The 26712-nt window shown below is 40.4% G+C and overlaps 2 protein-coding genes and 1 pseudogene across 10 annotated transcripts in view; 2 read left to right on the top strand and 1 right to left on the bottom strand.

Annotated features, from left to right (window-relative positions):
* Positions 1–2110: 2110 nt before the first annotated feature.
* Positions 2111–21613, bottom strand: LOC145517389 (ubiquitin-conjugating enzyme E2 R2 pseudogene; annotated as a pseudogene).
* LOC145518056 (U3 small nucleolar RNA-associated protein 14 homolog A-like) overlaps positions 2345–26712 on the top strand; it is a 201013-nt gene continuing 176645 nt past the window's right edge. Inside the window, exon 1 of one of the 3 annotated variants that reach the window (XM_081521499.1) lies at positions 2345–2718. The gene's annotated coding sequence lies outside the window, so the exon portion shown is untranslated. Of the gene's footprint in view, positions 2719–2900; positions 3072–26712 lie in introns of those variants that run through there. The other 2 variants (XM_081521501.1, XM_081521500.1) reach the window with 2 other exon arrangements.
* Positions 2353–26712, top strand: part of MSR1 (macrophage scavenger receptor 1) — a 681840-nt gene continuing 657480 nt past the window's right edge. For 3 of the 7 annotated variants that reach the window (XM_081521514.1, XM_081521507.1, XM_081521515.1), the window contains exon 1: positions 2374–2718. The gene's annotated coding sequence lies outside the window, so the exon portion shown is untranslated. Of the gene's footprint in view, positions 2719–2887; positions 3072–26712 lie in introns of those variants that run through there. The other 4 variants (XM_081521505.1, XM_081521506.1, XM_081521508.1 and 1 more) reach the window with 4 other exon arrangements.

Raw genomic sequence — 26712 nt, 5'->3', positions numbered from 1 at the left:
GCTTATCAGTTTTGCAAGGTGAGATTGCTCTATTATTCCTTGCAAATTACCTTATCTTGGTTTACAAGCTTTCCCTACCCATAGAAACAAAGCACTAATTTCAAAGGGTTGTCCACCTTTTCCTCTCACATATTATATTCACCACCTCTCGGATTGTGGTAAAATGTACATAACACTAAATTTACCTTTTTGAAAGTTAAAAATGTACAATTCCATGACATTAAGTACATTCATATTGTTTGTGCAACCATCCCCACCATTCAACTCCAGAATTCAACTGAAACTCTGATTCATTGAACACTAACTCCCCATTCTCTTCTCCTCTTAGCCTCTGGCAACTACCATTTTCCTTTCTGCTTTTATGAACTCAACTGCTCTAAGAACCTCATATAAGTGGAATCATACATTATTCAGCCTTTTGTAACTGGTTTATTTTACTTAACATAATGTTTTCAAGGTTCATCTATGTTGTACCAGGTGCCGGATTTTTAAGGCTGAATAATAATTGTATGTATATACCATATTTAGTTTACACACTCTTCTGATCATAGACACTTGGATTGTTTCCACCCTTTGTCTATCTTGCAAAACTGCTATGAATATGGGTGTACAAATATTTGTTCAAGCCCAACTTTCATATATTGATCATCCTTTAAATAATCTTTACAAGTGTTCTTTAAAAATTTTTATTGCAGTATAATTTACATAGAATAATTCCAAGATATTAACCACAGCGTTTTATGGCTTTTGACAGATATATACACCTATGTAACCCCCACTACACTCATGATATGGGATATTTTCATCAGGCCAGAATGTTTCTCGTTGCCCATTTGCTCAAGGAAGCCACTGATTTGTTTACTGTCAAGGAAGCCACTGATTTGCTTACTGTCACTACAGATTAGCTTTCATTTTCTAGAATTTACCATTGATGGTACCATTGATGGAGACATTCACTGTGAACTCTTAATGTTTTTGAGATTTACCCACATTGCATGTATCAGAGGTATCTTTCTCCTTATTGCCGAGTTGTCGTTCATTTCAAGGCTATAACACAGCTTTGTTTTTCTATTTGAGAGGTGATGGACATCTGGTTGTTTCCAGGTCTATTATGAATAAAACTGATATAGACATATATTTTTCACTCTCTGGGATAAATATCTAGTGTGGAATTGCTGATTTACATTTTTAATACAAAGCCAATCAGTGACCCAAAGTAATTGTACCATATTACATTTAAAAGAGCATCATGTAAGAGTTCCAGAAGTTCTATTAGGTTGCCCAAAAAGTTCATTCGGGTTTTTCCATAACCTTATGGAATACCTGCTCATTCACACTTGTTCTGATTAGTCTTCCAAGTTTTAGAAATTCCAGTGATATATCAGGTTTTCAATTTGCACATTATTTGCATCTAAATGCACTTTAAATTCCATAGTAACTTATGACATGGACCATATTTTCAGCTTATTTGTTATCTATACATCTTTTCCAGTAAAGCATTAGCTCAAATGTTTTGCCCAAATTTATTGTGTTATTTATATTATTGAGTTGTAAGAGTTCCTTATATCTTCTAGCTGCAAGTCCTTTTTGAATATATATTTTGCAAATATTTTCTCTCAGCCTGTGGTTTACCTTTTCATTAACAGGGTCTTTTGATGAGCAAAAGCTTTAAATTTTGATGAGCAAAGGTTTTAAATTTTAATGACCTCCAATTGATGAAATTTTTTTTGTTCATGCTATTTGTTTAGTAGCTAAAAAATCTTTGCCAGACTCAAAGTTACTAAAGATTTCTCCTGCATTCTTCTTTAAGTTTTTATAGCTTAAACTCTTACGTTTAGATCTATGATCCATTTTGAGATTATTTTCGCTTGTGAGATTTTTAGAATTTTATTCATTTTGTTTGATGAAAGACTATCTAATTCTTAAAGGATCTAAAAACAGACCAGATGTGTTTTGCTGTGAACACTTTGTAGAGACGAAGTGGAGGTGGGAGTTTAATGAAATAAAGAAAAAAAAAAAGGGTAAAGCATGCAAGAATTCAGACATTCTGTGGCGGATTACTTTCCCTCCATTAAGAGGCCCATAAAAAGGAACCAACTGATATCCATTGGAGGAGTCAGCAGAAGCCATGTTTTCCCCACCCAGGGGGATAGGTTTTGCTGAGGGGCCTCTGCTAGATCCTTACTGGCTCCCTTCTCTTTGGCCTGAGATGGCAAGGCAGTACAGGGGCCTTGAAGGTGCACAACGTAACTCCTCATCTACAGAACCCCCTTTATCCTAACACTCGGCTCTTCGCCCTCCTCAGCTTCAGCGTCACGTCATCGTCGTAAAGTCATCGTAAAGCAAATCTGAGCTGCTGTCACCGGAAGGCCCGCTAGTGCTGGTGCAGCGTCCTGTCAGGGCCACGAGGACCTTCACTCCATTCTCTTCTGCTTCCGCTTTAGTGGCTGAAACCTGCTTCCTAACGATTTCAGCATATTCTTTGTCTTCTCCTTTACTGTCCTCCCTTTCTTGGACAGAACCGAAGCATCCAGGGGGGTTGTGGAGAAAGTGTCGGGCTCATGAAGCAACTGGGACTATGCTTAACGGGACAGTCCTGAGAGTTTGAGGGCAGTTCTCCACTCCGGGGGGCCGTCTACAGGCGGATGAAGAGGTGAAACCTATCCATCTCCATCCTCTTAAACACTGCGATGCCTCACTTGGGTCGAGGATCTGAAGGTAGGTGGTGACTGTGGTTAGTCACTGGGAAGCTTACTGTGCGTCTTCAAGTAGCCGTCTTCGGAGGGGGTGTGAGGCCGTCGGAGGAGGGCAACCTCCCAGGTGTAGAGGTCGGATTCACTTCTCGGGGTGATGTGGCGCCTTCCCCAGCTTTCTCCTGCGGGGATTTCCTCTCGAGCCGCAGGGCCTTCTGGGAATGGGTTATCACGGCGGCGGCTGCAGCGCCTGGCTCCCGGTCCTCACGCCCCGGTAGGGCGGACCAGGCCTCTCCGCACCGTGGGCCAGGCCGCCCCAGGATCCTGTCTTCACAGCCCGACGGCCCCCACCAGGCTCCAGAGGCCGCTGGGTCGCCGGTAGGTTCGGCCGTGCCCTTCTCTTCACGCGCAGGCGGGGTGGGGGGAAGGGTGGAGAGAATTCGAGAAATTACCTGGTGGTCCGGACTCCCCTGCCCCCAACCCCGCGCCCCAGCAAGGGCCCTTAGCTTGGGGGTCGTGAGAGAGGAGACGCAAGCGGAGGAAGGTGGCGGAAGGCTGGAAAGGAAACGCCAGGCTCACCTGCCGTGTCCTGGAATTTGATACATATCAAATGTATCAAATCAAATGCATTTTGTGTACATTTCAGGTAAAGAAAGATAGTTGAGAACTTATTTACTTGCTACTTCATTTAGCAAGTAAAACTGCGAGTATTAATCCCAGGAATAAGTTTCAGATGCGGACTTAACGACAGTGCATTGGGTAGATTCATAAAAGTATCCTGAGATTATACTATGCTCTGGGGCAGCGGTCCCCAACCTTTTTGGCATCAGAGACTGGTTTCATGGAAGAAAGATTTTCTGTCGTGGGGAGTGGGGGGTGATTAGGGGATAATTCAAATGGGGTAAAATTTTTGTGCACTTGATTATTATTACATCAGTTCCACCTCACGTCATCAGGCGTTAGATCCTGGAGGTTGGGGACTCCAGCTCTGGGTCTCCCAGTCTGCCTGAGATTCATTCAGAAAATGTAATCCAGGTGGGTTCTTTAGACTCTGAGATGGAGTTTAGAGAATAGGATGTTTATTATTAGAGAATAGGATGTTTATTAGGCATTGTTTGCGACCCCCATGGACTGTAACTCACAAGGCTCCTCTGTCCATGGGATTTCCCAGGCAAGCATCCTGGAGTGGGTAGCCATTTTCTAATCCACGGGATCTTCCGGTACCAGGGATTGAATTTGTCTCCTGCATTAGCAGGCGGATTCTTAACTGCTGAGCCACCAGGGAAGTAACAATGCAAAAATCTCAATGATACTATGAGAAACAAACAGGTAGTAATGTGTCCTCTGGTCGCAAGAAATCATTAATCTGTACCAATTCCAGAGGAAAAAAATTTAACTAAAACTCTTCACCAAACTGTAAATGACCAGCAACATTTTAATTTCATCTAACATTATTAAATTTAACATTTCTCATTGAGCGGTTATCATGTGTTCTTAGTTCTTAAGACACCACAATTGCCCTCGGGTAAAACAAATGTGGTAACAAAAGGGGAAGGAATAAGACTGGGCAGGAGATGTCGAGAATAAGTCTGAGCAGAAGTGATGTCAGACTTGACCGTTTTGTTTGAGCGCTGAAGCTAAAATGGCCCGACTCACTGTTGTGGGTTTGCTGATGCTTTACGCTCATGCCTGGATCTGTTGCTGGATGTGGGTCACCACAGGAAGTGGGGCTGTTTGTTTCTGAAAAGGCTGACAACACCTGGGCAGCTGGAGCCATAAATTCTTCCTTGCAGAGGCCTGTAGAGGATGAATCTCCATTGCCCATCACAGCCTCCTTGTTGTTGCTCAAATCCACATTTTCATGGAAGTGATACGACTGGTGTATATCCGTGTCATTGGACTACTCTTGTGCCTGCTCGACTGTGTGTGGGTTCCTGTGCAGGTAAAACAAACTCTTGGTTAGTGATGCTGGCTGAGACTCTGAGGGCAGGAAAGGCAAACTATACCAAAAAAAGGTCTGTTCCTATCTGAATCAATCACAGGTCTTTTAAAGGTGGAAGGGGCTCACTATTGGCAAATTGCCATCAAATGGACAGATGGTCTCCTTAAGGAATGGTGCCATGATATGGGCTCTGTTAGTCTTTGTTGCTTGCAGATTGGACATTTATAGATGGCAGTAGCTTGATTCGTTATGGAAAGTGGGAACCCCTGCTTCTGGGTGACACCTAACCTCTGTCTCTGTCACCAGCGCCACTTCCTAATTAACACATTAATACATGTTAATACTTTATTAATACATATTAGTATGTATTAATATGTTAGGACACCAGCAAGAGCTTGCTGTCATCAGTTGACTGTTATTCTATCTACTTCATTGTTTAATACCACTTCCATGTTGGGAACTCTTGGATTTATTTTTTCCATATGCCTTATTTTTGAAACTTTTGGACTGATGTTAACTTTTAATACCAAGATTTTCTCATTTTATATCCACTCCCATTTGCCCTACACTATATTTCTTTCTGCCAGATCTATTTCTGATCTTCCAATCGTTTTTCTCCTATGATTTTGATCAGCTAGCCAGACTACCTGTGAGTCCTAATCTCGGCAAACTTCTTTTGTCTAATGTTCTAATCTCTGCAAACTTCTTTTGTCACAGGAAGTGGGTGACTAGATGCACTGTCTCAAACTCTGCCAATTGGGAGGATCTCCCCTGAATTAGGCTATAGTGGCTTGCATCCATACACTGAGCTGACCCATCTGTAAACCAAGCTTGGGCGTTTTCATCCTCCATCAGCTGGTCCTCAGAGATCCCCTTTCTGGGCCATGAGATTATGCTGAGGAAGTGATGCTAGTGCAACAGTGGTGGATGACCCGAGTCTGGGCTATCTGAGTTGGTGGCAAAGTGGGGATTTGGCTCAGGAATTCTTATGTCCCATAGTCAGGCTTTGTACCATGCCGAGAATGGCATTACAGAAGACATGTATCTATTGCAAATTGTGTGACCTTGCTCCAGTATTTCAGGGGGCAGTGCTATAATTTTCCCACTTGGCCTTCTCCTAGATTTCACATGGTGTTTTTCCCCACCACTGATATCTTTAATAAAAGAGGGTCTGTTGGCTCAAGTGGCCAGGTACAGCTTGGACCTAACTGTAGGCGTTCCTGCTTACTTGGTCATTCTCTTAGTTGCTCAGTGGCATCTTTGATTTGATTTGATTTTAACTCTGTTACTTTTTAACAGCATTTTTGAAGAGCTGTGAACCAGGGTTAGAACGAAATGGCTTCATAGTGCAGCATCTCTAGCTGAACTGTCATGTGAGACACCTGAAATGGATTCTAGAAAGGGTTGTTTCTACTCTGTGGTTCCTGAGGTTGCTCTCTATTGCTCTCAGTACATTAGAAATGGTCCTATCCATAATGAACATCCTGCTGGGGTGTGTGTTAGTGGGTGTTGAAGAGGGTTGGAGTAGAAAGAGGGATATAAAAGAGAGAGTAAAGAGGTGGCAGAAAGTCTTCTGATGAGCTGTTTGCTGAAGCCTGCGAATGATGATGTTTCTTTTGTATTTTCACTTCTTAGAGAGGTAAAACTGCATCCATGTCTTCTGGTATATTAACACATTAATAAATGTAAAGTAAAAATATAGAAATGGTGAAACATAGATGCCTTTCCTTAGAAGAAGAGGAAAATATGTACTATAGGGAGTATATATTACTTTATGTTCTATTTAATCAAAGTAAAAACATTAGAATTTTTAGAGCTTAAAGGTAGCTTTCATCTACGTCAATCTCTCCATTTTATAAATGAGGAAAATCTTTTATCTTATTGACTCTTTTCAGTAAAGTCATGAAACATTTCATTGTTCATAAGTTGGTAAATGTACCCATATGCTTTCATAAGGTTCTTTTGTGATTTTGGCCAGCAGTGATGAAATTAGTATGTTTTGATCTTTGTGCAAGTTGTTCAGAAGGAACTTAAAAAGAAGTATTTAGGAAAATCCAAGTGCTGAAACATTTAAGATATGCTTTATGGTCTCAGTTTTGTGTGATTGTCAGCCAGGAAGTTTTCTGATTAAGACGGCTTGCCAATTTCCTGCCAAATATATTATTTATTACACTAATGGGGATTTCCTATTTGAGATGTTAAAGACAAAACGCTACAAATATTATTTCCCTTAAAATAATTAACATAGATCAATTGATTCAGGCTAATAAATTAAAATGAAGAACAAGACAGTGGTCCAAAAAGACATAAGTATTTTATAGTATATACATACTGAAATAAACTAGATTTCTTTGGATTAGAGATTTTTCATTCATTATTGATAGTGAAAATTGAAGCTGGATGCTAATGAATTTGTATTTTTTGGATATAATTCTTTGTAAGAATAAAATAACTTTCAATGAAGACTAAATTATGTTGGATTAAAATGGCATTAGGATTCAGAAATTATGTGCACAGATTTTAGAATTTTGAGGGGCTCAGCAGTAAAGAATCTGCCTTCCAGCAGGAGATGCAGGTTTTTTGCCTAGATCAGGAAGATCCCCTGGAGAAGGAAATGGCAACCCACTCTAGTATTCTTGCCTGGGAAATCCCACAGACAGGGGAGCCTGGTGGTCTACAGTCTATACGGTCACAAAAATGTTGAACACGACTTAACGACTAAACAATAAGTTCCCCCAGAGTTATAAAGAAGCTTCTACATACTTGTGTGTGTGTGTGTGTTCTTGTAGTAGTACCTAAAAAAGGAGATAGAATCCAAGCATCAAGTAAAGAACAAATATATGTAGTAAATTAGCATTCTAAATTACACCTCCTTTTCGTCAGACAGCAAAAGCATGAAACAGATTTTAATAATTATACATTTGTAGTTTGTAAAATTAAAATACATTTTAAAATTACAGATTGGAATAACTGCTATGAAGGAAAAGAACAAGGTGCTGTAAGAAAGACCAGGGGGCATTTTCTTTAGTTGAGAATCATAAAACAGCTTCTGAAGGGCAAATAATTAGGTGGACAGAGAATTTGTGTGTGAGAGGAAGGATGTGTGTGGACAGCAATCCATGAAAAAGGCCTTGTAACTGGGTGTGTGAGATGTTCAAGAAACTAAAAGAAGGCCATGATGACCAGAGTGCAGTTAGTGAAGACAAGTTAGCATGAGATGAGATTGAAGAGGTTGACATGGTTGGGCCATACTGAGTTGTTTGAATTGTATTTTAGTGAAATGTGGGGGAGGGTCATAAAAGGATTTTAAATAGAGAGTGACACCATTTCACCTATATCTTTAAAAGACCCCATGGGCTAAAATATGGGCATTGCATTGGATTGGGTTGGGGTAAGAGAGGAAGATAAACTTTTTTAGGAGACAGTTGTGTTAGTCCAGGTATGAGCTGGCATACCTTGGACTGAGGTGTTGGCAGTGCAAATGGAAAATGATGGATAGATTCAGTGTGTTTTGAGGGTATGTATCAGTTAGGCTCAGTAATATATTGAATGTGGAGATGAGGAGATGAGAGAGAGAGATGTCAAAATGTGCCCAGATTTGGGGCTTAAGCAAATGGATAGGGGGAGGTGAGAGTATCATTTATTGAAATCATGTAAGTCTGGAGGAGTAACAGTTTACAGAGAAAATAAAAAGCTCAAGTCATGTTACTGTGAGATAAGAGATCAGCAGAAAGTTGTGTACTGACAGAGACTGGTCTACCAGTGACTGTCTCCTGTGGATTGAGTGCATATTTCCTGAAGTGAAAGGTATGCCTTTGGGAGTATTCCTTTGAGGTCATCCATGATTTTGGATTGCTCTGGAAACAAAGAGTCCGCTTATGTCCACTGGGATTCCAATAAAAATTGGACAAATAAATGATCTTGCTGCTATTCTCTTACCTTCTGAAATTGCTGCTATCAAAATTGAGTCTCACACTTAAAAGATTAAACCTGAGTCTCAGGGAAACACCCTGACTAACTTTCATGCAAAGCCAGCAGCGACAGAATCTATAAAGGATATGAAACATAAGGATAAAGTCCAGTCTACTTGTGCAAAAAATGACCCCCTGTTACCAAACTTTTGCCATCTTGATGTCCTTGGGATATGGCACCATTCTGTTCTGGAATCAGAGAAATCACAACGGACAAACACAAATTGTAAATTCAATGAACTGTCAGGGCTACAGGAAACCCAGGATGTCTGCTTGGTTCTTCCTGGCTCCCTGGCAAACCCCGTCTTTCATTCCTTTACCCACCATGGTGCAGTTAAGATAACTCAAATTATGAATAAGTATCTTTAGAGACTAACATTGTGAAGAGAATTTACCGTAACCCTGGGAAAACTATTTTTGTTTCCTGAAGCCTCAAACCCTTGTTTCTCTCGACCCTTTGAGCATCTGCATCTGGACTTTATTCAATTGCCACCTCCTGTGGGTTATCAGTACATTCTTGTTATTGTATATATGTTTTCTGGGTGAGTTGAAGCCTTCCCTTGCCACAAGAATGATGCCTTCACAGTGGCAAGGCAACTGTTAGAAACATATTTTCCACTTGAGGTATACCTTCCACGATCACCAGTGATTGGGTTTCCCATTTCACTAGGCAAATCATACAAGCCTTAACAAAAGCCTCACAAACTTCTTGGAATTATCACTGTCCCTGTCACCCTCGTTAGGCAAGGCAGACGGAACTAATGAGATCCTCACACTCAAGATCTCTTGCTGACTGTTCACAGCACCCACTTCAGGAAATATGCACGCAATCCACAAGAGATAGTCACTGGTAAACCAGGGTCTGTCAGTATACAACTTTCTGCTGATCTGTTGTTATCTTACACTAATATGACCAGCTGCTTAAGTCTTTAATGTCCTGCTAAAACCCACTATAGACAGGTTAAAGAAACTTTCCCAGATTCTAATTAAAAGGATCCTATTGGTCACAGTCTGGAGCCTACTGACTGGGTGTTCTGGAAACATCACAAGAGGAAGACAGCTTTTGAATCTTGTTGCAAAAGATCTTACTAGGTACTCCTGACCCCTGACACTGCTGCAAAACTAGAAGGCATTGTACAATGGACACACATCTCACAGCTAAAGAAAGCTCCACCTGACTGCTGCTGCTGCTGCTAAGTCACTTCAGTCGTGTCTGACTCTGTGTGACCCCACAGACAGCAGACCACTAGGCTCCTCCGTCCCTGGGATTCTCCAGGGAAGAACACTGGAGTGGGTTGCCATTTCCTTCTCCAATGCATGCAAGTGAAAAGTGAAAGGGAAGTCTCTCAGTTATGTCCGACTCTTCAGGACCCTTAGACTGCAGCCTACCAGGCTCCTTCGTCCATGGAATTTTCCAGGCAAGAGTACTGGAGTGGGCTGCCATTGCCTTCTCTACCTGACATCTGGTTTGGTTTAAATTCTGGAAGTATCCAAATCAAATTGATGAGGAAGAGAAGTAGCTGTCACAAAAGTAGACTGCTTCCACCTAAGACACTGAATCGAGACTACATATTCTTTATTCTTTTCTTTCCTTTAACTTGGCCTTGAAAGATAGCACCATCATCCATATCTCCCAGGACATTGCTAAGAAGGGTAACCTCTTAGACTACTGGACTTACCAAAAACTTTGAACAGGCTAGGATACTAAGTGAAAGTTGCTTAGTCATGTCCAACTCTTTGCCACCCCATGGACTGTACAGTCCATGGAATTCTCCAGGCCAGAATACTGAGTGGGTAGCCTTTGCCTTCTCCAGGGGATCTTCCCAACCCAGGGATCAGACCCAGGTCTTCCACATTGCAGGCAGATTCTTTACCAGCTGAGCCACAAGGGAAGCCCTAGGATACTGACACCTTTAGGATACTAAAGGTCCCCTGTAATCAGTTTTTCTTCTATTTCCAATCATCGTAAACTACAATCAACCACCCTTAGAGGTCATTCACAGTCCAACTTTCACAGCCGGAACATCCAGTGCCTTGTTTTACCTTTCTCTGATTATAACTATATTGCCCAGTTACACACAAACGCATATGCTAATCATTTGCACCCCCACGTTCTTGGGATTGTTCAGTGGCTAAGTCATGTTCACTTCTTTGCTACTCCATGGACTGCAGCATGCCAGGCTTCGCTGTTCTTCACTAGCTCTTAGAGTTTGCTCAAACTCATGTCCATTGAGTTGGGGATGCAATCCAACCATCTCATCCTCTGTTGCCCCTTTCTCCTCCCACCCTTAATCTTTCCCAGCATCAAGGTCTTTTCCAGTGAGTTGGCTCTTCACATCAGATGACCAAAGTATTGGAGCTTAAGCTTCACATCAGGCCTTCCAATCAATATTCAGGATTGATTTCCTTTAGGATTGATTGGTTTGATCTCCTTGCTATTTGAAGGACTCTCAAGAGTCTTCTCCAGCACCGCAATTCAAAAGCATCAATTCTTCGGCTATCAGCCTTCTTTATGGTCCAGCACTCACATCTGTGCATGACTACTGGAAAAACCATATCTTTCACTAAATGGATGTTTGTCAACAAAGTGATGTCTCTGCTCTTTAATACACTGTCTAGGTTTGTCACAGCTATTCTTCCAAGGAGCAGGCATCTTTTAATTTCATTGATGCAGTCACCATCTGCAGTGATTTTGGAGCCCCCCAAAATAAAATCTGTTACTGTTTCCAATTTTTCCCCATTTCTTTGCCATGCAGTGATGGGACTGGATGCTATGCTTTTTCATTCTCCTCTTTCACCCTCATCAAGAGGCTCTTTAGTTCCTCTTTGCTTTCTGCCATTATAGAGTGGCATCAGCTGCATATCTGACGTTGTTGAATTTCTCCGAGCAATCTTGATTTGAGCTTTTGACTCATACAGCTTGGCATTTTGCACAATGTAGTCTGCATAGAAGTTAAATAAGCAGGGTGACAATATACAGCCTTGTCATACTCCTTTCCTAATTTTGAACCAGTCTGTTGTTCCCTGTAAGGTTCTAACTGCTGCTTCTTGACCTACACACAGGCTTCTTAGGAGACAGCTAAGGTGGTCTTGTATTCCCATCTCTTAAAGAATTTTCCACAATTTGTTTTGAGATACACAAAGGCTTTAGCATAGTCAATGAAACAAGTAGATGTTTTTCTGGAATTCTGTTGGTTTCTCTGTGATCCAACAAATGTTGGCAATTTGATCTCTCATTCCTCTGCCTTTTCTAAACCCAACTGGTTCATCTGGAAGTTCTTGGTTCATGTATTGCTGAAGCCTAGTTTGAAGGATTTTGAGCATTACCTTGCTAGCCTGTGAAATGAGAGCAATTGTATGGTAGTTTGAACTTTCTTTGGTGTTGCCCTTCTTTGAGATTGGAATGAAAAAACTGAGCTTTTCCAGTCCTGTGGCCACTGCTGAGTTTTCCAAATTTGCTGACATGTTGCTGCTAAGCTGCTAAGTTGCTTCAGTCGTGTCCTACTCTATGCAACCCCAAAGACGGCAGCCCACCAGGCTTCTCTGTCCCTGGGATTCTCCAGGCAAGAATACTGAAGAGGGTTGCCATTTCCTTCTCCAATGCATGAAAGTGAAAGTGAAGTCACTCAGTCGTGTCCAACTCTTTGTGACCCCATGGACTGTAACCTACCATGCTTCTCCGTCCATGGGATTTTCCAGGCAAGAGTACTGGAGTGGGTTGCCATTTCCTTCTCCGTGCAGCTCTTTCACAGCGTCATCTGTTAGGATTTGAAATGGCTCAGCTGGGATTCCATCACCTACAGTAGCTTTGTTTGTAGTAATGCTTCCTAAGGCCTACCTGACTTCACACTCCAGGATGTCTGGCTTTAGGTGAGTGGCCACACCATCGTGGCTATCTGGGTCATTGAGACCTTTTTTGTACAGTTCTTCTGTATATTCTTACCACCTCTTCTTAATCTTTTCTGCTTCTGTTAGGTCCTTGCTGTTTCTGTCCTTTATTGTGCCCGTCTTTGCATGACATGTTCTAGGGATAATATAAATCAGATCTATCCCTAACCACAAAAAGATCTCACCAGCAGACTCATCTATGCCAATAACTTAAGACAACTTTTCATTTCAAGATAGGAGATTTACTTCACAAATGCACTGAAAACCTAACTGACCCCTGACTTGAGTGGGCACGTGCAACTATCCCTGAAGTAAATTCATTAACAGTGCTGCTTCAGCAGAATGGTTTGTGCCCTGACAGGATTTAACTTTGTGATGGATGTCATTCTCCTTGAGCCTCTGAAGGTCTGTATAGCTAGAACATAACCAAGAAATGTACTCTTGGATTATCTAACTGTACCCCTAATTGTCCACAATCAAATTGAGACATCTCATAAACAACTTTAAAAAGAAATGTGAGTAAAACTACAGGTATTTTAAATCTTATAGCACATAGACAACTTTTAAAGCTTAAGCTCCATCTGAGTTTTCTCATGCTAGTTAGTACCAGAAGTCAAACTACCCAAGGAAGGTTTTTTTGTGTGTGTGTGTGTAAAATGATCATAAGAATCTCTTACCAGAAAGAGAAAACAAAGCACATATATTACCTTTCCTTTCATATCCTTCTGAGTACCTTTTTTTGTAAGTTAGTTCTACACTATCTGGGATTTTGTTTCTTTGTTCACTAGGAAAACTTGCATTTAAATTTTGACTCTGCTACTTATTATCTCTATGCCCTTGGGCAAGACAGTTAACTAGAGGTGAGGATAACATGGACATCATAGGGTGTTGTGAGGATTAAATAAAATAATGTATTTTAAATATCTGCACAGGAAGTGGTTCATTGATACTTTAATTAACCTTAGTCTTCTTTTTCTCCTAATATTTTATATCAGAGAAGAATTTTCCCTATACATATTTTCCCTCAAATTTAGGTGCAGAAGAATCATGAGGAAATTGTGAAAAAGACAAATTTCTGAGGCTCACCAAGTCTCTTCTGGATTTTGGAAGTAGCAGGATAACCAGTCTCCCTAACTCCTGTATTTCCCCTTCCAATTTATTCAAAACCACCATCCTTACTACATTCACATATGATCATATCATTCCTACACCATATGTAGAAACTTTCAATAAGAACATTGCTGTGAATAATAGTCAAACTCTCTAGTAGATCTTTAATGCCCTTTATACTTTCTACCTGGGCTTCCCAAATGGTGCTAGTGGTAAAGAAACCCCTGCCAATGCAAGATACATAAGAGATGCGAGTTCGATCTCTGGGTTGGGGAGATCCCCTGGAGGAGGGCATGGCAACCCACTCCAGTATTCTTGCCTGGAGAATCCCATGGACAGAGGAGCCTGGTGGGCTACAGTCTATGGGGTCACAAAGAGTTGGACACGACTGAAGCAACTTAGCACAGCACATACTTTCTATTTCTACTTAACTTACTCTCCCAAACTTCCTTCTTACCACATCCACCTTCCTGTGCTTCTGTAGGATTTTGAACATATTTTTATTACTGCGTTTACCATCTATTTATGTAATACTGACGTATTTAAGCATTTGTTCCACAATCTGTAGTAACTATAGGTGACAACAGTACCTCAAATGCAATAGACATGAAATGATCACTTATTGAATGAATACCTTACCATGATCAGAAAACTTGGTTTTACTTTATTTTATTTTATTTTATTTATTTTCAGCTGAAAACCCCACAGCCTTATGTCCATTTTACTAATGAGGAAACAGATTCATAAAAGTTAGGATCCCTGGGACATCCCTGGTGGTCCAGTAGCTAAGACTCGCACATTCCTGGGGTTCAGTCCCTGGTTGGAGGACTAGATCCCACATGCCACACCTAAGAGTTTACATGCTGCAACTAGGACCTGGCACAGCCAAATAAATAAATATAAATAAATATTTTTTAAAAGGTTAAAAGCCCTGCTCAGGTCACAGAGTACTAGAGTCTTTAATAAAATATGGTCATCTGATTCCTTGTAGAGTTTGCTTCGCTCTAATTAACTATTCTCTATCTTCAAAAACACTATATATTTGCATATTTTGAAAAAGAAAATTTAAATACCAAAATCAGGCTGTCAATGCTTTATAATTCCACATAATGTTTCTTTGATTCCATGTTATAAATATATGTGGGGCTTTCCTGGTGGCTCAGACGGTAAAGAATCTGCCTGCAATGTAGGAAACACGGGTTTGATCCCTGGGTTGGAAAGATCTCCTGGAGGAGGGCATGGCAACCCACTCCAGTATTATTGCCTGGAGAACTCCTTGGACAGAGGAGCCTGGCGGGCTACAGTCCATGGGGTCACAAAGAGTCGGACATGACTGAGCAACTAACACTTACAAATATACAGTGAATTCTTTCCTTTGGTTGAATGTAAAGTTGTATGGTAATAAAATATTTAATTATTTTTCATTACGGTCGGCCTTTAAATAACCCAACCTCTTTTTCCAGTATCTTAGAGAAAGCTTATCATTCCAGTAGGGTCAGCTTAGTAAAATCAACATGTTTAATCTTCATGTGTAATAGTTGGCTGAAAGCCAATGGAATCAAAAGGGCAGGTGTGAGCAACGAAGAAAACAGGCAAGTGTAGACGAGCACAGGGTAAAACATCTCTTTAATAGATGCAGGAGAACATCTACTCTATTCTGTAGGGAACGAACAATTCTGACGGGCTGAATAAGTCACTGATTGCTTCTCCCACTCATTTGATTGTGACCTTGGCTATTTTACTTCATTTTTCTAAGTCTTGAAAAATAAAAGTAACTATGCCTGACAAGTTTGTTGGGAGTTTAGCTGAAATATTACACATAGAGCTGTACAATCTACATTGTACAGCTGTACAACTGTACAATGTCTGGCATATAACAAGTTAGCAACAAATTATAACAATTATAACTGTTAGGGTAGATAGTTTTTTTTTAGGTTAAGTAGGGTAATTGCTCATGATCAATACTAGAGTGTTGAAATAACACCCCCAAATCAAAGCTGTTTTGCTACCTAGGGAATATTTTATTTAAAATGTTAGTGTTATCCTGTGGGAGACCTGGGTTCAATCCCTGGGTTGGGAAGATCCCCTGGAGAAGGGAAAGGCTACTCACCCACTCCAGTAGTCTGGCCTAGAGAATTCCATGGACTGTATAGTCCATGGGGTTGCAAAGAGTCAGACACGACTGAGGGACTTTCACTTTCTTTCACTTCAAGTTAAAACTAGGAGGAAGATATTGGCCAGAATGTATAAAATGTGTTGGCTAACCCAATCAAGTGGCAAGGTGAATGAGATGCAATGATTAATTTGGACAATATCAGTCCACACCCTTAAGGGATTTGACCACTCAGATATCACTGAAAAAGTGGGATTCTATTAACATTGGAGAAATAGCTGTTGGGTAGTCAACTAATGGTGTCTACCAAAGTTGTCTCTACATCTTTTCTCTACTTTATCTTTCACTCTTCAATCCATTCCAGTCTCATATCTGTCCCTCTTGCTCTTGAAGTCACATCCTAAAAGTGACCGTGGATACCCATGTCCTCAAATTTAATCAATATTTTTAGCTCTCATCTTATTTGGCTGCTCAAAAACACACAACACAATTGCTTCCTCCTAGAAATGCTCTTTTCTTGTTCTGTGTGATAAAAAACTTTACTGATTTTCTTACTGAGCATCTTCTTTCCTCTCTTTAGATAACTTTTCCTCTTCCACTTGACTTAATTGATTCGGAACTTTTATTTTTCTCCTTACTGTCTATATGCCAATAACTCCAAATCATATCTCTAACCTACACTTAGAGACATATATATTTCATTGTTTATTTGGCCCAGCCATTTGATTGCCTCCATGGCATCACAAAATTAACAGTTTATCCTTCTGATAACTGATTTGCTCTAGGAAGGGCATGGAGCTCTGCTCGTTGGGCTGATTTAGCTGTGGTAGGCTTCCAAAGTATTTGAAGCTGGGTAGTGACAGCATAGATAGCTTGGAAATTCCCTTTTTCATTTTTACAGTGTGACCTACCAACAAACAAAATTAGAGCAGGATTAGTCAAAGGGGTATTCCGTAAATCAGGACACAGATCACTAATTGGGACATTATTACCTCATGGTTGTAGGGTTCACCTTGGTCAGGCAGGGCTAGCAGCATTAGTGGCATTAAGAACGTTGCAGCATTTAAGATGCAGATTATATGGTTTCGCAAACGGATTTCAGAGGACGTTAGTCAGCTTTCAGAGAAATGCTGAGTCAATTCAGAAGACTTTGGACAGTGAGTATGTGGAGTTTATAAATAAATATAATTTCATTGGGTTAAAACTACTGAGGCCACTACTCAGCTTGCAGCTCCAGCAATAGCCTTAAGGCAGTTGGGACAGGAAAGAGCAACTGAATCAAACTGTATGCTGTAACAGGCAGTAGGTTTCTGTGTATTGTCTTCCTGTGAGCATCCCCAGGGCTTGGTTATCTCTTTTGTGAACAAATTAAGGTGAAACAGTATGAACAGTATGAAAAAGCAAAAAGATAGGACACTGAAAGATGAACTCGCCAGGTTGGTAGGTGCCCAACATGCTACTGGAGATCAGTGGAGAAATAACTCCAGAAAGAATGAAGAGACAGAGCCAAAGCAAAAACAACACCCAGCTGTGGATGTGACTGGTGATAGAAGCAAAGTCCGATGCTGTAAAGAGCAATATTGCATAGGAACCTGGAAGGTTAGGTCCATGAATCAAGGCAAATTGGACCTGGTCAAGCAGGAGACGGCAAGAGTGAAGGTCGACATTTTAGGAATCAGCAAGCTAAAATGGACTGGAATGGGTGAATTTAACTTAGGTGACCATTATATCTACTGCTGTGGGCGAGAATCCCTTAGAAGAAATGGGAGTAGCCATCATAGTCAACAGAAGAGTCCGAAATGCAGTACTTGGATGCAATCTCAAAAACGACAGAATGATCTCTGTTCGTTTCCAAGGCAAACCATTCAATATCATGGTAATCCAAGTCTATATCCCGACCAATAATGCTGAAGAAGCTGAATTTGAATGGTTCTTTGAAGACTTACAAGACCTTCTAGAGCTAACACCCAAAAAAGATGTCCTTTTCATTATAGGGGACTGGAATGCAAAAGTAGGAATAACAGGCAAATTTGGCCTTGGAGTACAGAATGAAGCAGGGCACAGGCTAATAGAGTTTAGCCAAGAGAACGCACTGGTCATAGCAAACACCCTCTTCCAACAACACAAGAGAAGACTCTACACATGGACATCACCAGATGGTCAATACCAAAATCAGATTGATTATATTTTTTGTAGCCAAAGATGGAGAAGCTCTATACAGTCAGCAAAAACAAGACCAGGAGCAGACTGTGGCTCAGATCATGAACTCCTCATTGCCAAATTCAGACTTAAATTCAAGAAAGTAGGGAAAACCACTAGACCATTCAGGTAGACCTAAATCAAACCCCTTACTATTATACAGTGGAAGTGAGAAATAGATTCAGGGGATTAGATCTGATAGAGTACCTGATGAACTATGGTCAGAGGTTTCTGACATTGTACAGGAGACAGAGATCAAGACCATCCCCAAGAAAAAGAAATGCAAAAAAGCAAAATGGCTGTCTGAGGAGGCCTTGCAAATAGCTGTGAAAAGAAGAGAAGCGAAAAGCAAAGGAGAAAAGGAAAGATATACCCATTTGAATGCAGAGTTCTATAGAATAGCAAGGAGAGGTAAGAAAGCCTTTCTCAGTGATCAGCGCAAAGAAATAGAGGAAAACAGTAGAATGGGAAAGACTAGCGATCTCTTCAAGAAAATTAGAGATACCAAGGGAACATTTCATGCAAAGATGGGCTCGATAAAGGACAGAAATGGTATGGACCTAACAGAAGCAGAAGATATTAAGAGGAGGTGACAAGAATACACAGAAGAACTATACAGAAAAGATCTTCATGACCCAGATAATCATGATGGTATGATCACTCACCTAGAGCCAGACATCCTGGAATGTGAAGTCAAGTGGTCCTTAGGAAGCATCACTATGAACAAAGCTAGTGGAGGTGATGGAATTCCAGTTGAGCTATTTCAAATCCTAAAAGGTGATGCTGTGAAAGTGCTGCACTCAATATGCCAGCAAATTTGGAAAACTCAGCAGTGGCCACAGCACTGGAAAAGTTCAGTTTTCCTTCCAATCCCAAAGAAAGGCAATGCCAAAGAATGCTCAAACTACCACACGATTGCACTCATCTCACACGCTAGTAATGTTCAAAATTCTCCAAGCCAGGCTTCAGCAGTATGTGAACCATGACCTTCCAGATGTTCAAGCTGGTTTTGGAAAAGGCAGAGGAACCAGAGATCAAATTGCCAACATCCGTTGGATTATCAAAAAAGCAGGAGAGTTCCAGAAAAACATCTCTTTCTGCTTTATTGACTACGCCAAAGCCTTTGTGTGGATCACAATAAACTGTGGAAAATTCTGAAAGAGATGGGAATACCAGACCACCTGACTTGCCTCTTGAGAAATCTGTGTGTAGGTCAGGAAGCAACAATTAGAACTGGACATTAAACAACAGACTGGTTCCAAATAGGAAAAGGAGTACATCAAGGCTGTATTTTGTCACCCTGCTTACTTAACTTATATGTAGAGTTTATCGTGAGAAATGCTGGGCTGGATGAAGCACAAGCTGGAGTCAAGATTTCTGGGAGAAATATCAATAACCTCAGATATGCAGATGATACCACCCTTATGGCAGAAAGCAAAGAACTAAAGAGGTCTTTGAATTTTTGTAGGTTCTGCACATTTTATTCTTCCAATGTTAGTGTTAGAGGAAGCCCATAGATATTTGGGCACCTCAGGTAAATGAGGACTTTTTTGACAGAATTCTTCCTCTTCTAATCAAAGACAGATTGTAAGAAACATAAAAGATCAGGTTCAGGCTTATGAGAAAATTTGAAGACAAAAATCTCCATTGAAGGCATCGTTTTAATCTTTTTAATATTGAAAGAGTTATAACCTTTTAAATATAGAAACTACCTAATAGATTGGACATTATTCTTCTTCCAAATGAGCAGCATTGATTAGTTAGAACTAAACAACAATATTATCTCCTTAACCTTCATTTTATTTTACTTTCTTTTCCACATTTCCCCTAAGGAATATGATTATTATAATTGCTTACATTTAACAGATGACACCACCCTAATGGCAGAAAGTGAAAAGGAACTAAAAAGCCTCTTGATGAAAGTGAAAGAGGAGAGTGAAAAAGTTGGCTTAAAACTCAACGTTCAGAAAACTAAGATCATGGCATCTGGTCCCATCACTTCATGGGAAATAGATGGGAAAACAGTGGAAACAGTGTCAGACTTTATTTTTTTGGGCTCCAAAATCACTGCAGATGGTGATTGCAGCCATGAAATTAAAAGACGCTTACTTCTTGGAAGTAAAGTTATGGCCAACCTAGACAGCATATTAAAAAGCAGAGACATTGCCAACAAAGGTCCACCTAGTCAAGGCTATGGTTTTTCCAGTAGTCATGTATGGATGTGAGAGTTGGACTGTGGAGAAAGCTGAGTGCCGAAGAATTGATGCTTTTGAACTGTGGTGTTGGAGAAGACTCTTGAGAGTCCCTTGCACTGCAAGGAGATCCAACCAATCCATCCTAAAGGAGATCAGTCCTGGTTGTTCATTGAAAGGATTGATGTTGAAGCGAAACTCCAGTACTTTGGCCACCTTATGCGAAGAGTTGACTCATTGGAAAAGACTCTGATGCTGGGAAGGATTGGGGGCAGGAGGAGAAGGGGATGACAGAGGATGAGATGGCTGGTTGGCATCACTGACTCGATGGACATGAGTTTGGGTAAACTCCGGGAGTGGGTGATGGACAGGGAGGCCTGGCGTGCTGCTATTCATGGGTTCGCAAAGAGTCAGACATGACTGAGTGACTGAACTGAACTGAACATTTAACTAACAAAAGAAAATAAAAATTTAAAGCTTCTACAAGAAAATAAATCTTCAAAGAGGTGGTAGACTTCTAATATTTAGTTGTATTTTTAGATGTATATCTAAATTGATATTGCTACTATATATGCTATTCCATTCTCAAAATACATCAGTGATATCCTTCATACATTCTGTTTCTTGAGTCTAAAATTAATTTGGACTATGACAAAATTTTTGCAGAGTCATTTTATACATAAGATTTCATCTTCCTCATATCCTTGTAATCAGAAACCCAGGAAACAAATTCATCTTGAAACCTTGAAACTGAAAACAAGAATATTTTATGTGCATAGTAGCAGACCGCACAAGCTGTTTAACAGTTTAAGATAGCCACTGCAAAAAGAAATTCACCTGAGTACTGCTTTCAAGGCATGTTGAGTAGCGATGAAATCAGGTGATTACAGTTTGAATTATTGCCTGGTCAGTTAGGAAACCACTGAAGCACAGAACTGTATTGACTAGTGTCTTTCATCACAACATTTTGTTGATAGCAGAGCTCTAAGTCACACTAACAACTTGTTGGGTAGACCACCTTCATGTTGTTCAAACACCCGGCTCTTACATAGAAACTTGCAGGGAGGGTGAGAGAGCACAGAGAGAAAACAGAAGTGAAAGATGAGCAACTGAAACTAGGGTAGGGGAAGGTAATAAAAAAGAGAAGAGTGTTAACCTTCTAAAGAACCTCTATTGTTCTAACCCCAGAAAGTCATAAATTCAAAGACTCAACCTGTCTTAGGCCCAAAGGGTCAGGGAAACCAAAGTCTTCTTTGGGACATCAGATCCAGTGGGTCAACCTAAAATTACCAAGTAACACGTAAGTAACTGAAACAGTCAATTACCCATCCTTCAACATTAATAGGATACTTAACATCTCTTGTCTCAACAGTGCAATTGAAAAATGGGGATTCATTCCCTGAAGAAACATGAAGATGGGGAGGGGGAGGGGTCAGCTGGGTACAGACAGCGTCATTCCCGTCAAAGGCGAGGTCACATTCTCGTGTGTGTTCCGAGTAATTCATGGCACGATCCAGCTTATTCTAAAGTGTGGCTGAAAACTCCCTAACAAATAATGCACATCCATAGGAGTATTGTCAAAAAAAGTACATATTTGAAGTTTTAAAATATGTCAATCATAAGAAATTATATACTAAATATTAATGACCTTGTGCTATTAACCAGGGGGACTACTTAAGTAATAATCTCTGTGATCTCTCAAAATGGACTACTGTTGTATAAAAAATTAAGAATAAAGGAACAGAAATTCTTTCTAGGTCTGTATTTCAACAGAGAGGCTGTGAATCACTAGTGAAGAAAAGATACACATAAAATAGCAGGTTTAGATATAACTCAAGGTGGGAAATTTTTATTAAACAAATCAAGTAAACCTCTGATTAGTAGGAAGATGCTTTTGATCTAGAGGAGATGCTACATTTATTGTTATATAACTTTGCAAACATTATATTATTTTATCTATGGGGCTGCTATTTAAAATGGTCGCTAATGAGCAAGGGTACAAATGTAGCAAATTGCATCTTCAGTATTTCCTCTTTTAACGTGAAGACTCTTTCAATACAGTATCAAGGTTCTTAACTGTCATGAAAGCTTTGCCTGACTGTGAACATTAGTGCATCCTAATAGTCACGTCTATGGATGTTTTCCCTCAGTGTCACTGTTGGCTTTTGTCTCATTACAGGAACTTCCACCCCTTAACCTGTGACAATTCACTGGTCTTGCTGTATCATCAAGCTCTGTTTATTTTCCAGATCATTTCTAGAGTGATATTTCTAAGAACGGGTGTATTTATGGCCTCATCCAGATGATGCTGATTTGTTGGCACAGAGTTATCAAACCCTGGCTTGGTCCCTCATTCCTTTAGCAACCTGTTACTATAGCTGTGGTTTCTCTATGTCCTCAGCTCCATGCCTCCCATGCAGTGAGCACCATTCTCTCTTTCCAGTCCTGTATCCTGCCCCCGTAGTCTCCCAACTCCACTGGTACTTTCCAGTCATTCATCTTACCTTCCTTTTAATATCCTTTGCACTCCTGTGTGCTCACTCCTCTTCCTGCTGCTTAAGTTTCATGGTTAGTGATCACGATGACTTCCTCGCCTCCTTCCGGCTTTCTAGACCTTGTACTCACTTGCCAAAATCACAATGTTGGTTAAATCCAGCTCTGCCTCCTCCCCACCTACATCTCTGAAGGTGAATGAAACTAGAGGAAGACACATGATCACACGGACTGTCTTTTATTTTACTTATTTTTAAACTGAAGTATAGTTGATTTACAAAATTATATTAGTTTCAGGTGTACTGCATAGTGATGAAATATTTTATAGATTGTACTGCATTTAAAGTTATTATGAAATATTGGCTATTCCCCATGCTGTATAATATAGCCTTAAAGCTTATTTCATACGTAATAGTTTGTACCTCTTAATCCTCTATTCCTATCTTGCCTCTGCCTGCTTCCCTTTTCCCATTAGTAACCACTAGTTTGTTCTCTCAGAGAAGGCAGTGGCACCCCACTCCAGTACTCTTGCCTGGAAAATCCCATGGACGGAGGAGCCTAGTAGGCTGCAGTCCATGGGGTCGCTAAGGGTCGGACATGACTGAGCAACTTCACTTTCACTTTTCACTTTCATGCACTGGAGAAGGCAATGGCAACCCACTCCAGTGTTCTTGCCTGTAGAATCCCAGGGACGGGGGAGCCTGGTGGGCTCCCCACCAGGGAGAGTCCATGGGGTCCATGGGGTCGCGCAGAGTCAGACATGACTGAAGCGACTTAGCAGCAGCAGCAGCAGTTTGTTCTCTGTATCTATGAATCTGTTTCTATTTTGTTATATTCATTCATTTTATTTTTTAAATTCCACTTGTAAGTGATAGGACTTCCCTGGTGGCTCAGACGGTAAAGCGTCTGTCTACAATGTGGGAGACCTGGGTTCGAAAGATCCCCAGGAGAAGGAAATGGCAGCCCACTCGAGTACTATTGCCTGGAAAATCCCATGGACGGAGGAGCCTGGTAGGTTACAGTCCATGGGGTCGCAAAGGGTTGGACACGACTGAACAATTACACTTGTAAGTGGTAACAAATAGTTATTTATCTATCTCTGACATTTCACTAAGTATAATATACTCCAGGTCAATCCTTATTGTTGCAAATGGCAAAATTTCATCTTTTATGGCTGAATAGTATTCCATTGTGTATACATATACCACATCTTCATCTGTTTGTTTACTTGACAGTCTTACTTTTAGATTCATGATCACAAACCTCATGTGATCTCCTAACGCCTGGCAATTGCACAGTACTTTCCTAGCATTATTTACTCTCACATCCTCTCTTAGAAGCCTTCTTCCCCTATTAGCACCTTCACCTATGTGTTTTGCTTTCTTTTCTTTTGAATTTTTCACATTGCTCTCTAAGGCCAATTCCTGACTCCTGCATTAGATCCTATTTCCCCTCATTTGCTCAAGGACATTTTTCCAGCAATTTTCTACTCTTTTTCCTGCCTCATCATTTTTTCCAGCTGGCATACAAGTATGCTGTTATTTCCTCACCTTAAAAACCAAAATGACAGGCATTCTTCTGATTCCACTTCTTGCATCATTGTTAAACAGCGCATTTTCTTTTTTGTATTGACACCAAATACCGTATCTTCTCGGGTTTCATCCAATCTTACTTATCCTTCTTCCTCAGCCTCCTTTGTTGGCAGTTCCTTCTAGTTTAATTTTAGTGTACACCAGTGCTCAGACCTTGATTCTCTTCTTTCTCTATGCTCTTTCTACCCTTGATCTCATCCAGTGATGTGGCTTTAAATATCATGTATACACTCTGTGTATGTGCTCAGTTGTGTCCAACTCTTTGCAACCCCATGGACTGTTACCCACGAGCCTCCTCTGTCCATGGAATTTTCCAGCCAAGAATACTGCAGTGGGTTGCCATTTCCTTCTCCAGGGGATCTTCCCAACCCAGGGATCAAATCTGAGTCTCTTGCATCTCTTTGGCAGGCGGATTCTTTACCACTGTGCCACCTGGGAAGCACTAAGTATACACTGGTGACCCCCAATTATATAGTTCCAATTTGGATATTCTTCTGAACTCCAGACTAATAACACATCCAAAAGCTGTATTGACCTTCCTTTTCTGATATCTAAAATATGTATATTTAAAATTTTTCTTTTTTTAAAATTAATTTTTATTTGCATATAGTTGCTTTACAATATTGTGTTAGTTTTTACTGTACAGCAAAGTGAATCAGCTATACACATCCATATATCCCCTCTTTTTTGGATTGGATTGATGTCTAATATTAAGTTAAACATGTTCAGAACCATTTTTTCTTCCAAAATTTATTTTACCCACAGCCTTTGTCATCTCGTTTAATGATAGCTGTGTCCTTTCAGTTGCTGAGGTTAAAAATTTTGGATTCATTTTTGCAACCCTTATTTTTTCCCATTTTCTATCCAGTCTTCCAGACTGGAAGGTCTATATCCTGTTGGGTCTATATTTAAACTGCACCTCGAATCTGACTGCTTCTTACCTCCTCCACTGCTACAGTCCTGGCCTGAGCTACAGTCCTCTTCACATGGAGGATGCAGACGCCTCCTAGCTGGTCTTCCTGCTTTTCCCCTTTCCCCACTTTCTAGCTGCTCTATTGTCATTCCAGCAGCCAGAGTGATGCTCCGAAAATCTATCTCTGCTTGGGTCACTTGTATGTTCAAAACCTTATAACTCATCCCCATTTTACTCAGTCAGAGCCAAGGTTCTTACAGGCTCTGTGTTATATGCTCCCTGTTTCTATGTCTTCACTTTAATTTAACTTCTTATTCATCTACTCATTTTCACTCTGTTTCAGCAACATCCTGGCCATTTGTGTCTGCTTTAGAGAGTCTTCTTCCGATTGTCAGCATGACAGATTCCCTCACATCCCCTTGGCCTTTGCTGAGTGTCACTTTCTCAAGGAGACTGTCCCTGCTCTCTCGGTGTAATACCACATTCTGACCTCCTGCCCCAGCACTATGCGTTCCCTCCTTACCCTCTTCTCTATGATTTTTCTCTATAGATGTTCATTAGTTTTTTTTAACATATCAGATAACTTACTGATGTATCATTTCCGTTAAATATCTTCCTTTCTCCTTTTGGAATGTAAACTCCAGGCAGACACAGATCTTTGTTCGCATGTATAACTGAAGCATCTAGAACAGTCTCTGTCATGTAGTTGGTGTTCAGTACTTTTTTTTGAATGAAAAAAATATGAGTGTAACTTTGCATGATGTTCAATCTGTTTTTAAAAATTACATTTGCTTTTTGATTGATGTGTTCAAGATACAATAGAAAACATTCGTGTAAATACTCACTTTCCCCGCATTTATTTCCCTCCTACAACTTCTAAGAGATGTCTTACTCCTCACCAAAATGTTAGACTTTGGTTTTGGGTGTTGTGCTGCCATCTAATGAGGTGAATATAAATTACATAAATTTTCTTTTCTTCCATCATTGTAGTGACTTTTTCTTCAGGAATGCCTCCTTACCTTCCTACAGTCACAAAGACTTGAGAGGAATATTCACTAGTAGATTTTGATCCAGATTCTTGGATGCATGCAAGTAGAAGCATGCAAGCCACTCTTTTGAAGTCTCAAAGCGTCCGATGTACAAAGCCAATGCAGAATAAAAGATTATATCAATTACAAATGTATTATCTTTACTTCAAATAACATTTGCACTGGAAAATGAAACAGATCATTTTATGGGTCACATATCTATTTACAAAATAAATCTCTGGTTTAACCTTGTACTGACCTGTGACAATGGGGGAGTTTCTTTCCTAAATAATGGAGCCCAAAGGGAAAATTTGCAAGAGACTTGGGAAAGTAAAAGAAAGGACTGTATTTTTTCCTTTATGCCGGGGTCTCAAAAACAGCTTTCTGGGGCTGGAGTTTTAGAGGTAGTGGACCACAACAGATTTGATTCAGAAGCCAACTTTGCAGGACATATTTCACAGGACTATGGACATGGTTCACCTTTAAGGACCTTGTAACAAAGGGAAATATTAAGGCACGGAAGCCTGTTTGGTGATCTTGACTGATTATGGAGCAATATTCCGAGAGAAGTAAATGAA

Source organism: Giraffa tippelskirchi, chromosome 8, assembly GCF_054371585.1.
Source record: "Giraffa tippelskirchi isolate mGirTip1 chromosome 8, T2T-mGirTip1v1.2.pri, whole genome shotgun sequence".
Taxonomy (NCBI): Eukaryota; Metazoa; Chordata; class Mammalia; order Artiodactyla; family Giraffidae; genus Giraffa; species Giraffa tippelskirchi.
The sequence above is the reverse complement of the archived record's forward strand: the minus strand, read 5'-3'. Positions and strand labels throughout refer to the sequence as shown.